The sequence below is a fragment of the Lactuca virosa genome, chromosome 2, assembly GCF_052849685.1.
Source record: "Lactuca virosa cultivar CGN04683 chromosome 2, Lactuca_virosa_CGN04683_v6, whole genome shotgun sequence".
Classification (NCBI taxonomy): Eukaryota; Viridiplantae; Streptophyta; class Magnoliopsida; order Asterales; family Asteraceae; genus Lactuca; species Lactuca virosa.
Window position 1 is genome coordinate 197876848 of NC_136427.1, and position 16275 is coordinate 197893122.

The 16275-nt window shown below is 31.8% G+C and overlaps 1 pseudogene; it reads right to left on the bottom strand.

Annotated features, from left to right (window-relative positions):
* Window positions 1-5794: 5794 nt before the first annotated feature.
* Window positions 5795-6142, bottom strand: LOC145158120 (ethylene-responsive transcription factor ERF025 pseudogene; annotated as a pseudogene).
* Between the last annotated feature and the right edge of the window lie 10133 nt (window positions 6143-16275).

Here is a 16275-nt window from a genome sequence, read left to right on the forward strand (position 1 = left end):
ATACGTACCAGGAATCGGGTGCTACATACAACCTATCCCCTTAAGCGTATACAACCTAACCCCTAACTAGCTGGGCCTAAACTGGGTTGGTCCAAGACTTAACCATCTCCTCATACACAAGACCGGACAACCCAATTTCATTTCACATCAATGGATCTTATGACTACTTGCACTTAACATAAAGAACCCAATATTACCAAAATAGGTAAGGAACTTTGGTTTTTGTCCAAATTTAAGTAACCATGTTTTTTTCGTATACATTTGACCAATAAACTTGTTTGACCTGTTCATAATAGGGTAATGTTACCGCTAATTGCCGGTCATATTACCCTATTTTGAACAGGTCAAACAAGTTCAATGGTCAAATGTGAACGAAAAAAACATGGTTACCTAAATGTGGAGAAAAACCAAAGTTCGTTACCTTTCTAGGTCATTAACCCAAATAAATATGGTTCAAGATAAGTCTCATTCTTGCATCATATTCATTTAAAACCTCTACAATCTTTTACCATTCAAATAATTAGTGGTTACCATTCAAGAGTTTAGTTTTTTGAACTTATATCTTATAATTACTAAGTAATTGATTGGTAGCTGAAAAGTTTTTATTTTAGTATAAAAATGTCCATCATATGAGTTACATACACATACAACTCACATAATGAGAAATAAAACATATAAATGTTTTTGGCTATATAATAACATTACTTCCATGCTTTCCTATTCACATTTTCTTTTCATCTCTTAAAGTTATTTTTTTATAGAGTGTTATTAGCACCTAAGAATTCCTTAAACTCCATTGGAGATTGCTTCATCTCTTATAATATTTCTCACTTTGGTTAAAACTTTATTCCATGATCACCAATATAATCTTGGTTATGGTTTTCACAATGTAATTGTAAATTTGAAAGCGACTAAGATGTTACATTGTTTCTCTTCTCTTTTAATATTTATTATCTAAACTGCATGAAATTGCAAAAGAATGCATATGTAGGAGGGTTGCTTCAAATTTACATACTAGAATCGATACCACTAAAGAGGTAGACGGTTGTTAACCGGTGGTAAGAAGATCTAACTACATTTTTAATTATTTTTATTCATGCTTCGTAAAATCTATTTTTGTATTCCTGTTCACTTTAGTTTTTCATGTACAAAATATGAAAGGGGGTTCTTGATGTACCAACAAAGTCAAATGTAGTTTTTTCAAAAAATGTATTTGAAAATCAATATCATATTTACTAATCGATATATTAAAACTCTTGACGAGATTAATATATAGAGGAATATTTTATGTGACTTTATTATTAATTTCAAAGTTGAAAGTTCATATCTAAAACTTTAGATGTTTTTTTGTGTAAAATAAATAGTGTAATACAAAGTCTATCTGGTCAAAATTATTTATCAATAGTTCATTCAAGAGAGATTTCGTATATGCCCTTATTAAACATAAAATATCATATTTACCCGACCTAAATCATAAATATCATATTTATCCTTTATAAATTTCACACCCCAACCAGAACGGCGGAAACGTTCGGGGGTGGAGGACGTCATGTACAGTATCACAACAATTATATAATAGTAATCAAAGCAACAACAACCATTGCATTGATAACATAGTATTTACATTGTGTTCAAAACATTACTTGTTTAACATTAAAACTATAGTAAAAGATAAGACGTAATGCTACCATGCTCCGTCTTCGCAACACCTGAGAGGGTACCTGTCTACTAATTTTCCTGAGAATACAAGTGGTTTGCAAAAGTGTTAACATTAAAGTTGGTGAGTTCATAAGTATTTTTGATATAGAAAGTATATTCTTTGTTCTTTGAAAATGTTAATGTGTTCTCCCAGAAAATCCAATATTTTCTTTGTAAATAAGTTATAGTCTTAGTATTTTTCAGACCAGAAGGTATCAGTTTCTTATGTTTATAATCTGTGATTCGAGGTTCTGATTCAGGTAATTGGTATGACTCGTACTGTTACTTCCTATGATTGCTTAGTGTATACAAATTATATATAAGTAAGATTGAAAGGACGGTCGATTGGGTGATTCTGCCCTAAGCCCACAACCAAACAAGGAACAGGAAGTAAGGCGGAATTCACACATTCCACTGCCTATCAGATCTTTATACATATATAACTCTGAAGTATAAGCTAAGGAACCATAGAATTAACAATTAAGGGTCCTTTATGTTATACTAGTTAGTAAATAAGTGTTGAGTCTTTTGTAAATATGTTCCTAGTTGCACTCGCTCTATTGTAAAGCATTGTTTTCGATAAGTAATCGTATTTGTTTTCAGAAAGATGAATTGTAAACTGTTTACTTGTAAAATAATGATGTTGACCCTGGAAAATCCTATATTTTTCATAAAAACCGAGTTGTAGTCTTAAACGTTCCAAGACCGAAAGGTACAAGTATAAATGTCATACTTAATTTGATGATACCTAGTTTTATTCATAAGTAAAACTAGCTGAAAATATGTTTGCTCTGTAAATTTATATGCGATGTTAATACCCTTTAAGACTGTTTAAGAAGTATATTACTACGTAAATGAGCCGTTTTTTTCTCCATGTGAGTTCTTATAACCATATTTGATGACCCAGGATGGCCTGAAACGACGTTCTTCAGGCGTCAGAATCGTTATGACATTTGTCATCCCAGGCCTGCCGGCCTAACTGTAGCTAACAGTTAAGGTGCAGGATTGTCAGTCCCATATAGATCTATACACAAATTCACGCTCTCCCTACAAGAGACTCTGGTTATAAGTCGGGACTTGGTTGGTACTTAGATAAGTACGTGAAGGCGTCTCACAAATTGCTTCAACAAGTTTACGAGTATTAAGTGAAAAACCTTTTAGTCAATAACATGTAACTTTGTAAATAGACCGTTTGTTCCATAAACTATACATATTATAGTTTATAAGTTTGTTTCCGTGTTATAATATGAGCTTTGTAAAATAGTTCATTTGTTCCATAAACTATACCTATTATAGTTTATAAGTTTGTAAGTTTAACACTACCGATGTTTGGCGTATTTAATAAATTTCACGTTTAAATGCATATTAACGGTAAGAAAACATAATAAGAAATTTATATTTTTAAACACAAGATTTCTTGTGTTTTACTTGTATCCCCCCCCCTAAAAACATTGAAAAAGCTTGGAAAAATACGGGGGTATGAACTCACCTCGAATGTGTGTGCTAGTTCGGACGCAAAGTGATTGTGAAGGATCCCCGGGTTAGAATACGTGAAAGTAACCGTGTCCTAAAATAATTATATCCGACGACGTATTTAAATTAATAAGATATAATAATAAATTAAATAGTGATTTAAATAATAATTAAAGTGTTAGAAAACACTTTAATTATGTAAGAAATACTTACAAATAGCCTTAGGAATTATTTGGAATATTGCTAGGCGTTTTCGGTGTGCATGGGGGAGTTTTCGGTTGGAGGCTTGAAGATTTGAAGATTTTTATGAATGTTCTTGGTGTTCTTGGTGGAAATAAGAAGATCTGGGTTGGAATCTCTTGAAGATATGAGGTTTACGGATGATACTTGAGAGCAAAAGTGAGGTGTTTGCGGTCTAAAATGTGAGAAATGAACTTGGTTTGCGGCTACACACACACACACACACATATATATATATATATATATATATATATATATATATATATATATATATATATATATAGGATTGAGTTTACTGTCTTAATGGGCCTTGGTTATGAGTTTTCGGTCCTTTAAGAAGTGATTTCGGCCTATGTAAACCGAAAACCCAAAGTGCCTTCACTATACAATCGAAAACCACCTTTTGATCTTATTCTAAAACCGAAAACCTATTGTTTTTGATTCTTGGACGGAAAACTAAATGGTTCTAGAATCCTAGGACTGAAATCTATATATTTCTAGGATCTTTGGATTGTAAACCCTTTTATAGAGTATTACTTTATAATTTAAACCTTAACCTTTTGTCAAATGTTGATTTATGCTAACCTAAATTAACTTAGGTTTAAGTCTAGGCTTAGTCACAAGCTTATGAACATGTCCTAATGGCTATGTATGATACAATGCAGCAGAGGTTGCAATGTGGTTCCACTTGTACTAGGTTAGTGTTTAGACTTTGCTAAGTTTAAATTTTCCCAGTTGTGACAATAAACTTTATAAATTTCAAATTTGCCGAAATTCATTTTCTAATATTTTATAATCATTATAATGATTAATAAAATTATATTGACCATATCACCCTTGTTTCCAAATTATTTCGATACTCTTGATCCAATATCACAAACACGATGCTACCTCTGCCATCTTAGCCCCTGAATCGTGTCCCCCATCTCTTACTGTTAGAGTTTCATTGCAAGAAGTGAAAACGCCAAAATAAATAACATCACTTCAAATGGTTTAAGTCTTGAGTTGGATTAAAGAAATCACACCTGCTATTCCGATCAGAGGGATATATCTAGATGCATGCTTAACACAACATGCCAATAGACCCTGTTCATCAAAACTTCTCTGGAAACTATCGATTCTGAACGGGGGCATTAAAAAACAAGCCGACCGTTTATTTGGAATCCATTCTTTTACCCTTGTGTTGTGAATCAAAGGGATAGGAATGAGAACACACACAGACCCGTGAGTAAATGTTGTTGTTCATCATCAAGTTTTTCTGACCTGGATCGAAGGTTGGGGCAGCTATTGGTGCAAGGGTGGGTCTCTCGACCTTACAGGAGTTTTGGGTGTTGGCTATGATTTACAGAGAGAATAAAGACACCTGGACTTGAGTTAGAAAAGGGAAATGACTGTACTTTTTTTTGGAGGCTGCTATTTACACAACAAATAAACACTTTTGTTTTTGGGAAACAAGACTGGAACTTGGGTAAGAGGAGAAAAAACCAAAAGTAGGGATAATATGGTAAATTTAATTCTTTTTACAATTAGAATGATTTTAAAATATAAACAATAATTATAAAATATAAAAAAAAATTAAAAAACAAAATTTGGGCATATATGATATTTTAAAAGTTTATAAAGGGTAAATATGATATTTAGAAAATATGGTGGATAAATATGATATTTTGATGTTTAATAAGGGTATATACGAAATTCTTCCATTCATTGGAAAAAACTTATTTATTTTTTTATCCTAAAAATATTACTGCATAATAGAAAGAAAATATTAAATAATATTTTAATTATATTAATGTTATAAAAGCTTATAATATTTATTAGATTGTATAAAAATAAAAAGCTAAAGTTTTAAAAGGGTCCGACTATATTAGATAGTATTAAAATACTAATTAATGATTTTTTTATTGGTTGTTAATTCGATTAATGCCCAAAAAGACGAATAAAATGTTAAATTTCAACATATTAAAATTTTTTACCTACGGTTATTTTAATCACTTAATGACACTCTTGCGCAACCCGCGAGGTTTTGCTTAGTAAATCTTATAAAAGAGACCATCCAAGTGAATATGGTTTAAGATATGACATGCTTGCAATATATTTTATTTGAAACCACGACAACTTTTCAACTTTCAACCGATTAATAAAAATCATTCAAGAGTTTTTTACTTATATATTATAACTAATTATTTAAGTAAATGAATTTTTATGTTTCTAAAATTAATCTCATTTATTAATGATCTTTTATTTTCCTTTCATATATATATATATATATATATATATATATATATATATATGAAATGAATTATCTATGAAATAACAATAAAAACGTCTTTTCCATAATATTGTTTTTATTATAAAATAAATTTAATAACTCCACTAGTTGTCACAGCCTTAAGTTCCCCGACGACGATTCATCAGTTGTCTGATGTTGGGACGGGCTCACTATCATTCCCTCTGCTATATCCTTCGTCGGAGTTGACATATCAAGAATATCATCCATGAACTTCATCAAGTCTGCCGCTTCCGCTGCCGCACTCTTTATCAAGGCAGGTTCTGGGGACTCCGACAGTCGATAAGATCTAGCAAGCTCAGGGAAATTCAACACTGCGTCACTACCCTTGAGTGCCAAAGACGCTACGTCATAAGCTGCTGCAGCCATCTCCGCCGTCGGATATGTTCCAAGCCATATAAGAGAGGGTTTACGTGGTTCATCAATCTCCGCCGCCCACATCTTATTCCAACCACGTACCCCATGAAAGGTATGGTATTTTTTGGTGGTGCTTCGGGAGCTTCCAGCAGAGGCAGAGGTGTTCATAGTGAAAGTAAGTCGAGTTTCTCTGATTGAGGTTAATATTATATCGTGTTCGTAGTTCTTGAATCTTACAACCAGGTATAAACATACACACCCCCCTTATGCATATGTATATATAAGTACAAAGTAATTTGTGAAAAGGGTGATGGAAGCATGAGAAATTATGTGTGATCAATGCACATGTATGTGAATATATAAACATTAATTATAAAATCTTTGATGCATGTTAATTTAATAATTAATAATCAAGTTTTGCATCCGATAAATAAATCTTTGTTAAACATATGAGACCTTGTGATGTAGAATGAAAGAAAAAAAACACAAAAGGTATATAAATATTGGGAGAAAAAACTCCTAACATCATTCAATAATGTCCTAGAAACTTAGAAGAAATTTTTGGAACAATCAAAGTTATAAGAAAGTATATGTAAGGATAGTTCTATATTTCCATAGTGATAGTGTAGTCGATAATTTAAAATCAAACAAACTAATTGTTATTATATTAAATATCATGCAAATGATATGAAATCACCACATTGGCTAAAAAGTAATCTATAACCAAAAATCATATGCAAACACCAAAAACAATTCTATTTATTGTTCTTGAAATTCTTAATTAATTACTTGTTATACGATAAATATGGTTCCGGATGATGAATGATAACCAACCGAAATATATATCAAATAAATTAAACTTTTACTATTTTTGTGATCGATCGACTTCAAAATCATTAACCTATGATGTTAAGGACTATTTTTAGTTCCAGTGGACATCAATTATCAATATTGAAATTTATCACATACCTAGTAGAATTTTTTTTTTTTGAAATGACAAATCTAACCTACTCCTAAACTACTCATTAAATTCACCTATGTCCACGATGAGACTTAATCATCCACCTCAAGAAGTGAAGACAACAACGGATACCGCTAGACTAGAAGCAATTTGATAGTAGAAAATTAATCACAATCACAAAATAAAGTCTTTAGTTTCGATGGTGCGTTGGTTATATAGTATTAATCACAATCACAAAATAAAGTCTTTAATCACAATCACAAAATGAATGTATATAGAAAAAATATGTTTTTTTTTGTACAAAACCCTCAAATCAACTTGTTCACTGATGTGAGTTAGCATTTGATTAAGAACACGATTAAGTCAATAAAAGCTGTAAATGGACACACGATCTAAATAAGATATGTTTGGCTCAATAAACGTCTAAATAGTAAAAGAGAGTTTGAGTACAAATACAAAGACTCCAAGTTCGATACTTATACTCTAAGTACTTACCGTATTTATAGGGTACAACAGACGCACAAAAAATAACAACGACTAAACATTACAGTGTCGAAACTAACATGCCTTGTTAATAGATAGAGTGTTGAAACCAGACTACTTTCGCCATTTTACATACACAAAGTACATTCGACTCCTCACTATAATCATTCACCGTTGAAACTTGGTAGCTGTTCGACATACACCGTTTCTTCCAGAACACTATTGATTAATGCACATTTGACATCCATCTGATAGACATCGAAATCCTTGTGAGCTGCATAAGTAAGAAAAATTCGTACCGCCTCGAGTCTTGCGACAGGGGCAAAGGTTTCCTCATAATCAAGACCTTCTTGTTGAGAATAACCTTTTACGACTAGTCTCTCTTTGTTTCTAATAATATTGCATTCTTTGTCAGTTTTGCTCTAAAAAATACATTTTAGACCAATTAACGAAACATCCTCAGGTTTAGGAACTAATCTCCAAACCTTGTTTTGTTCAAATTTAGCAAGTTCACAATGCATTGCAACGACCCAATCAAAATGTTCTAATGCAATATTGACTCTTTTTGGTTCTAATTTTGAAATGAAAACATTAAACATATATAATTCTTGATGAACATTCAACACCTCATTTTTGGCTCGAGTTAAGACACCGGAATTCGGATCACCAAGAATCTGTTCTTTCAGATGATTTCTTGTCCATTTGTCCATCGGTGGATATGTAGGATCAAAGTCTAAAGGTGCATCTTCAAAGATGTCTTCAGCATCCAAAGCTTCTCCTGTAATTGAGATATTATCAGTTACATCATGAAAATCATTATTTTGATCATTACCGTTATTATGATTCGATCCGCTTGGCTCCCCCTCGACCAATGGATTTGAGATGTGATGCTCCCCCTCGACATTAGCATGGTTAGGCACATGCTCCCCCTCGACATGAGCTTGAGTTGTCATATGCTCCCCCTCAACATACGAATCACGTCTTTCGTTTTGAGACGTAAAAATCAAATGCTCCCCCTCCACTTGATCATTAGTCGAAATTTGTACTCTTTTGACATTTACTCTTGTAGTCGATGAAGAATGTGCTTCATTTTCTTCATTTGTGATAGTCGAATTATCAGAGTGTTTTGACGTCTCAGGAATTTGATTATCATCAACATTGATCTCTGCATCAATTACCCTATCAGGAATACCAAAAATTAAATCAAGATCAATATCAAAAGTATCAATTTGTTCAGATTCAACATTTGGATCAACAATAATTGGTTTTTGAATGAATGATTGTTCAACTCTTTTGACATAATGATCGTCAAATGTGAGATTGGATGTTTCTTCTAGCTTCCTTGCTCACTTGTTTAACACCATATAAGCTACATAATTTATAGAATATCCCAAGAAAATTCCCTCATCAACTTTCGACTGAAATTTGGGAAGATTATCCTTGAGATTCATGATGAAACATCTGCATCCAAAAACATGAAAAAATTTAACATTCGGTTTCCTTTTGTTTATAATCTCATAAGGTGTTATGTTAAAACAACGATGAATGAAAGAACGATTTTGCGTAAAACAAGAAGTCGAAACCGCCTCTGCCCAAAAGTATTTTGGCAAATTCACATAAGTGAGCATCATTCTTGCCGCTTCACATAAGGAAAGATTCCTCCTTTCGTCAACACCATTTTGTTACGGTGTGTATGGGGACGAAAAATTATGAGATATGCCCAGTTCAGTAAGAAATGAATCAAGAATTAGATTTATGAACTCCGTTCCATTATCACTCTTTATCTTCCGAACTTTCCTTTTTAAGCTCAATTCAATGTTCTTGTTTAAATCAATCATCACTTGAACAGTTTCAGATTTCTGTCGAAGAAAGAAAACCCAAGTAAACCTTGAAAAATCATCAACAATAATTAGTATGTCCTTCTTCCCGTTGAGAGTCTAAACAGTCGAAGGTCTACACAAGTCAATGTGAAGAAGTTCTAAAGTTTCAATGAGTTTTGAATCGATTACGACCGGATGACCTTGACGATGTTGTTTTCCCTATTCACATGAAGCACACAACAAATCATTGTCGAATTTCAAAACAGGTAAACTACGAACAAGATCATTAAGAACAAGTTTGTTTAGATTTTTGAAGTTGAGATGAGAAATACATCGATGCGATAACCAACTGAGATCCAAAGATGCTTTCGACAGCAGACACACTGAGTGAATGCCCACAATTTGTTTCATGTCAAGAGTGAACATGTCTCCCTTTTGTTTCGACTTTAGTAGAATCTCCTTCGTTTCCTTGTTGGAGATAATACTTCCTTCCTCATCAAAAAGAACTTGATTACCTGTTCCAACAACTAGTTACGAAACACAAATCAAATTGTGCTTTAAACCTTCTACAAAAGCTACTCGATTCATGGTGTCTTTGACTTTACATTTTTGGTTGTTTCCAAACTTGACAACTCTATCATTTTCCAACTTTTGAAAATCTCTCAAATTTTATTTCCTCCCATTCATGTGACGCGAACATCCACTATCGATATACCAATTTTCATCATATTTCTCGTCACATAGTTCCTGCGATCAGTTAGAAAAATTTAGGTCCCCAAGACCTTTTGGGTCCTTGGACATTAGTTTGAAACACATTGTGCAATGAAGAACCTAAGACCCAATTAAGAACTTTAGATTTGAAACTGTCAATTAAGTTAATTTTACTAGCTTAAGGCATCGAAATATAATCATGCAATGGGGAAGGTTTAACATTGATTTTCACTTTCTCATCCTTTTTCTGAGAAGCATCAATTTTCTTCTTTGGAATTTCATTCCACTTTCGCACCATTGGTGTAGAGTCTTGAGATGAAGTACTTCCATTCATCGAATCATTCAAGTAATTCTCGTAAGCATTTTGTATTTGCTCCTGAGAATACTTTCGTGATTGATATTGGTTTCCTTTTCCTTCAAGCCAATGGTTGATGTTTTTAACATCACTTCTACCTTTTGTATATGAAGCTTTCATCTTCTGTGTCAAATCAGGATTTGGAAAATGTGGGTTTTTAGGTTTAAAAGGCTCACTATTCTTATCTTTAACTTCCAAAATTTCAAATTGTCTTTTGTGAAATGATCTTTGTGAATGATTTTGAAAGCGATTTTGATATCGGTTTTGATAACTAACACCATTTTGTTGAAAAACGTTTCGATTTTCATCAAAACTTCTTTGTCCGTGACTTTGAGCAAACTTCCCTTGTGCATGACTTTGACCAAAACTCCTTTAATCATGATTTTAAGCAAACTTCCCTTGTCTATTACTTTGTCCAAAACTCATCTTATCATGATTTAGAGCAAAACTCCTTTGTCCATGATTTTGAACATTTCTTTGTAAACTATTTGGTCGAAAGTGATTTTCGACATACTTTCAACACCTTTGAAAATCATTTTGTTTTTGAAATTGTTTGTTTTGAAAATTCTTTGCATTTTGTGAAAAAGTCTTGGCTGTTTCAGAGGATTTTTGTTTAAAAACCTTTTGTTTGTGAAAAGCTTTTTCATTTTTCCAATAATCTTTATTTTGTGCTTTTGATTTCGAAATTCTTTCATCACAAGCCAAATTTTCTACTCTTCCTTTGAAAGTTTGTGTTTTCACCTTTTGATGTTTTGGATCATTAGGTTAAGAATCAACACCTTTTTCTTTGTTTTAATTATGAACAACTGATTTTTTTGTTTTTACAGCCCAAACACATTTAGGTTTATTTTGTTGCTGAAAAGTTTTCGAATTTTTGTTCAAACCATTTTTGATTGTGTTTTGATTTGAATAAAATCGTTCTTTCGTCACACTCTCATTATCTTCTTCTACCAACTTTTTCAATTCAGGTTTTACTTTATTAGTATTTCCTTTTTTTTAACAAAGACTTGATTTGGAAACACAACATTATTTGTACTCTTGAGCCTAGGATAAACCACTATATTTGATTTAAGATAATGTTTTCCTTTGTCTTTCAACACTTTCATGTACTCCTCTGAATCTACGAAGACTTGATCTACCACAACTCTTGGAATTGGTTTCTCATTCGAAACATCATCCTCATCACTCACATAGTCCTCAACCACAACAGTATCATAAGAATCATAAATTTTGGATGTCGAAGGTTGATCACTATTTACTTTCGACATTGAATCATTACATTCTTTACCTTTAGCCACTGAATCAACATTAATGTCAGACAATCGTGAGCAATCGACACATTCCTCTGCCTCAATTTCACTGATATTGTCAGGATTATCTTAGATATCAACAAAATTTTGTTGAGAACCAAGTGTCGATTTCTCAGTCATGTTCAAAATCTTGACTTGTTCATTTTTGGTTAAAGTTTCATTCACAATTTTTACAAGATCATCAACATTCAAACATTCATTTATATTTAGAATACCATATGCGTAAGAATCATTTGGAATTTTATCATATTCAGCTATATTACTTTCACAGTCATATGTTGTTTCATCAAATTGTTCTCTTTCAAACGAATGGAAAGGAAGCAATTTCCAATGATGTTCATCACATGCCAGCTGAATGATAAAATTTTGTTAGTTTAACATACAAACGCTTAGCATAATTACAATATATGTTTCTTTGTTTAATAAGCATCGAAATGTCCATTCTAAGTGAATCTCTATATATTAAAAGATTTTTTATTCTAAGATCAAGAGATTCCACTAGTCCATTCTTTTCTTCGAGTCTATTTCTAGCTTCATATAATTGGGATTTGGACTTTTCTGCTTCACTACTCATGGAGATTAACATGTCATTAAGATAAGCACACTATTATCAAACTCAGACAAAACATCATTATAAAAAGATGAAGGAATTTTAAATTAGTTAAGAAGTTCACACACCTTTTCTGTCATTGGTAATTTAGTCGAGTCTGTGGACACGAAACACCTTACAGTAATCTCATCTTCATAACCCGAAACTTCTTTCTCGTTTTCATCTTCTTCCACTTTCACATACATTGCCTCATGAGTCAGATGACACATCTCATTATCATCCGATCTAGAAGACCATATTCGATATATTCCTTCTTCTTTGTTATCTCCTTTAGCAATCAGAGAAACACCCTTTGTTCAAGCTCGAATATCCTCCTGCTTCTCAGCATAGTAAGCCTCATCCTTAACCCCCTCCTTCTTTTCTCTTCTTTCTTCCTAAGCATGCAATCCTTAGCCAAATGATTCGACTCATTGCAGTAGTTACAGTCGAAACCTGAGTCTCTTTTTAGTTTCAACTCCTTCTTTTTCTCATATGAACCCTTAACATTAGGGGTGTGCGCGGTGCAGTTTGGTGCGGTTTAGAGCCAAAACCGCAAACCGTACCGTATATGCGGTTTGAGTTATTTAGAAACCGCAAATCGCATCGCGAACGTTCAAAACCGCATTATGCGGTGCGGTTTGGTGCGGGCGGTTTATGCGGTTTGACTAATTATTTACTTTAAATTTAATGATAATACTATCATTGTCATCACTAACGGCTCACTAAGTGGTCATTAAGAAATTTGGTGGTCAAATAATTGTGGTCATTAACTACTTATGAATATACATAAGTTAAGAAAACATAGTGACCATAAAATAATGGTCACTGAATCTTAGTTGAAAATGAATTTGAGATAAAAAAATATGGTAACTGCGTTAAATTTTGGATTAATTAAGATTACATTTTAAAAACTTAATATAATGTCACTAATTTAGGACATGTCAAAATATTTTAGAATATATATATATATATATATATATATATATATATATATATATATATATATATATATATATATATATATATATATATATATATAGAGAGAGAGAGAGAGAGAGAGATAGGTTCAGGTGTTTAAAATATTTATTGTGTTATTGTATGCATAAATGTGGGCCAATTAAAATTAAATAAAAAATTAATTAATTAATGAAATAAATAAGGGTAATTTAGTAATTTGTTTAGTAACTTCTAAAAATAATCGCTATAATCATGGTATTGACTTTTAACCTAATCTCTCCAGTTTATATCTCGTTCCCCTCTTTATCTAAAACCAAATCTTGACAGATCTACAAAATTGGAATAGACTACAAAATCGATCTTGAGTTCTACAAAAATCGATTGTCATCGATGGCGAAGAGGGTATCTCTGGGGACTGACGAGGCGGAAGGGGGAGATGGAGCAGTGGTTAAGCGAATCGATTGCCATCGAAGGCTTTGTGGTCGATGGGAATAGCAGAGAAGGAAGAATACGAGGGGAAAAGGGGTTCGTTTTCTTGGCTGGTTCGATCGTCATCAACACACGAAGAAGGAAGAAGGATTCACGAACGGAGCAGGGGAAGGACGAAGGTGGTGACAGGGGGCTCCGGTAGTGGAATGGTCGAATGCTCACAGTGGCAACAATCGATTCGGTTTGGTGGTTTAGTTGCGGTCATCGATCATCAACAGGTAAAAGAATATTCTTTTCTCTCTCTCTTTCTCTCTCTTTTTTTCCAATCAATCAAATTAGGTAAAAATGGTGTTTTGGGATGTTGTTTTTTTTATCATGAATCTATGAAATGAACAAATTAGATATTTTGGGTTTGCTTTTGACAGAAAATCGATGGGTGTTTGTAGAGGTGATTGGGTTTGTTGTTTTCACAGGAATGGGAGAAGGAAGAACACGAATTGGAAAATGCCCTTTTTTGTTGGTTTTCTGGGTACATAAGGGCAAGAACAAGATTGTTCTTGTATTTCTTGACTGGAATCCATGTAGAATGAAAGGAAACATGGGGTTCATTAAGAGGAAACGTAGAAGAGAGGGGTGAGTGGGGTTGATCTTGTGACAACATCTATTGTGAAAAGGAAACACCTTTTCCTTTGGGTTTGAGTGTAGTAATGTCCTGAAAACCATAATGAAATTTTGCATTTCTTCCAATTACTTTTTTTAAGGTCATCTGTTTTTACTGGTATCAAGTAAGAGTACTTGGAATTTTCACTGAACTTTAATTTTAAGTTGGATTATTAGTTTGATATTTCTTTTTGATTATCAGAAAAGGATCTGGAGGTTAGAACTGGTAAAGGAGAAAAGCAAAAGCAGGGGCTGCAAGTTTTCGTATATTAGATAAGGAGGATAAATGTGTTCTCACAGAATGGTATTCTTGTAGAACATAATTCTCGTCTGGTATTAGTCTCACAAAATGTCAATCTCGTAAGAACGGTTGGAATCAATCGATTATGGACCATTGAAGAAGATCAATGACATTTGTTCACGAATTGTATGGAATCACGAATTCCAATTCTGTTGGAATGAAATCATGAATTCTAATTCTGTTGGAATGGATTATGGATATTTTATCACTGATTTATGCATGTTCTACAATTTTTGGTTTTCTCACTGATTTATTTTTCATTTGCTAATGCATTATTGGAATCTAAACTAAAATTTGGTTTTGTTTTCACACAAGTTGATGCTTGAAGAACGGACCACAAAATTGAAAGTGATTCTAAGCAACATTATTCTTTTAAAATGTATTTGTGTCGTTGTTAGATTTTGATGTTTTCTTTTCCGTTTTGAAAGTATTTTTAGTTTTATTCTTTAACAATAAATGTAATTCTTAACAGTTGTTACCCGTATTCTATAAAAAATAATGTATTTTTTGTTTTTATTCTTCAATTGATTGTTCAAGAATTTGTTATTCTACAAGAAGTTTTTAAAGTCATGATCAAGAAATAGGTTCAAGAATATTTTTATTATTTATGGTTCAAAAATATTTTTATTTTTGAATATACTATAAACATATTCTGTCAGAATGTCCGAATTAAAAGAATTATAATTCGTAAAATCGGATTTTTAAAATTAACAGAATCTATGATCCATTAAAATATGCAATTTTCCTTTATTAAATCTATATTAATTGTCTAAAGTACCATTGTAATTAAATTAGATGATATTTTCAATTATATTTAATTCAATAATATATATTAATCACTTTTCTTAAAATAAGTAAAATTGATTGACCCATATTTATGCATACAATAACACAATAATTATTTTGAATAGAATAACCTAAGCCTATATATATATATATATATATATATATATATATATATATATATATATATATATATATATATATATATATATATATATATATATAGGTTTAGGTTCTATGGAAAACAAAAAATCCTAAAAAAACTCTAAAAATCATAAAAATACATAAAAAAAAATACTTAGAGATCACAAAATTTTTTTTATAAAAAATCGCAGCTTTTTCTTAATATTCGCTGAAAAAAAAATAAAAAATCAATTTCTTTTTTTATAAATTTTTTTTTTCAAATTTTTTTTCAGCAAATTTGTATAGAAAGCTGCGATTTTTTCAAAAAAAAAAATTCAAAAACAAGTTTTGTGATTTCTAAGAATTTTTTTTTATGCATTTTTATGATTTTTAGGGTTTTTTTGTTTTCCAAATAACCCTTCCCCATATATATATATATATATATATATATATATATATATATATATATATATATATATATAAAGTTGTTGAGAAATAGTTAAAATTTGATTTGATCGTTTGTATACACAAGCTATACTAAAGAGAAAATAATTTTTAATAAAAACAAGTTTGTGATGGATTTTATATCAACGTAGTTGGGAAATCAAATCCTATCACGAGTACAAACCCCATCAGCGGTCCTGAATTTCAAAAAGGGTATGTACATCACTAACAGTAAGTTCGTAACCATATATTGATGAGAAGTGGGTGGAAATTTACGTCGACATAATACTT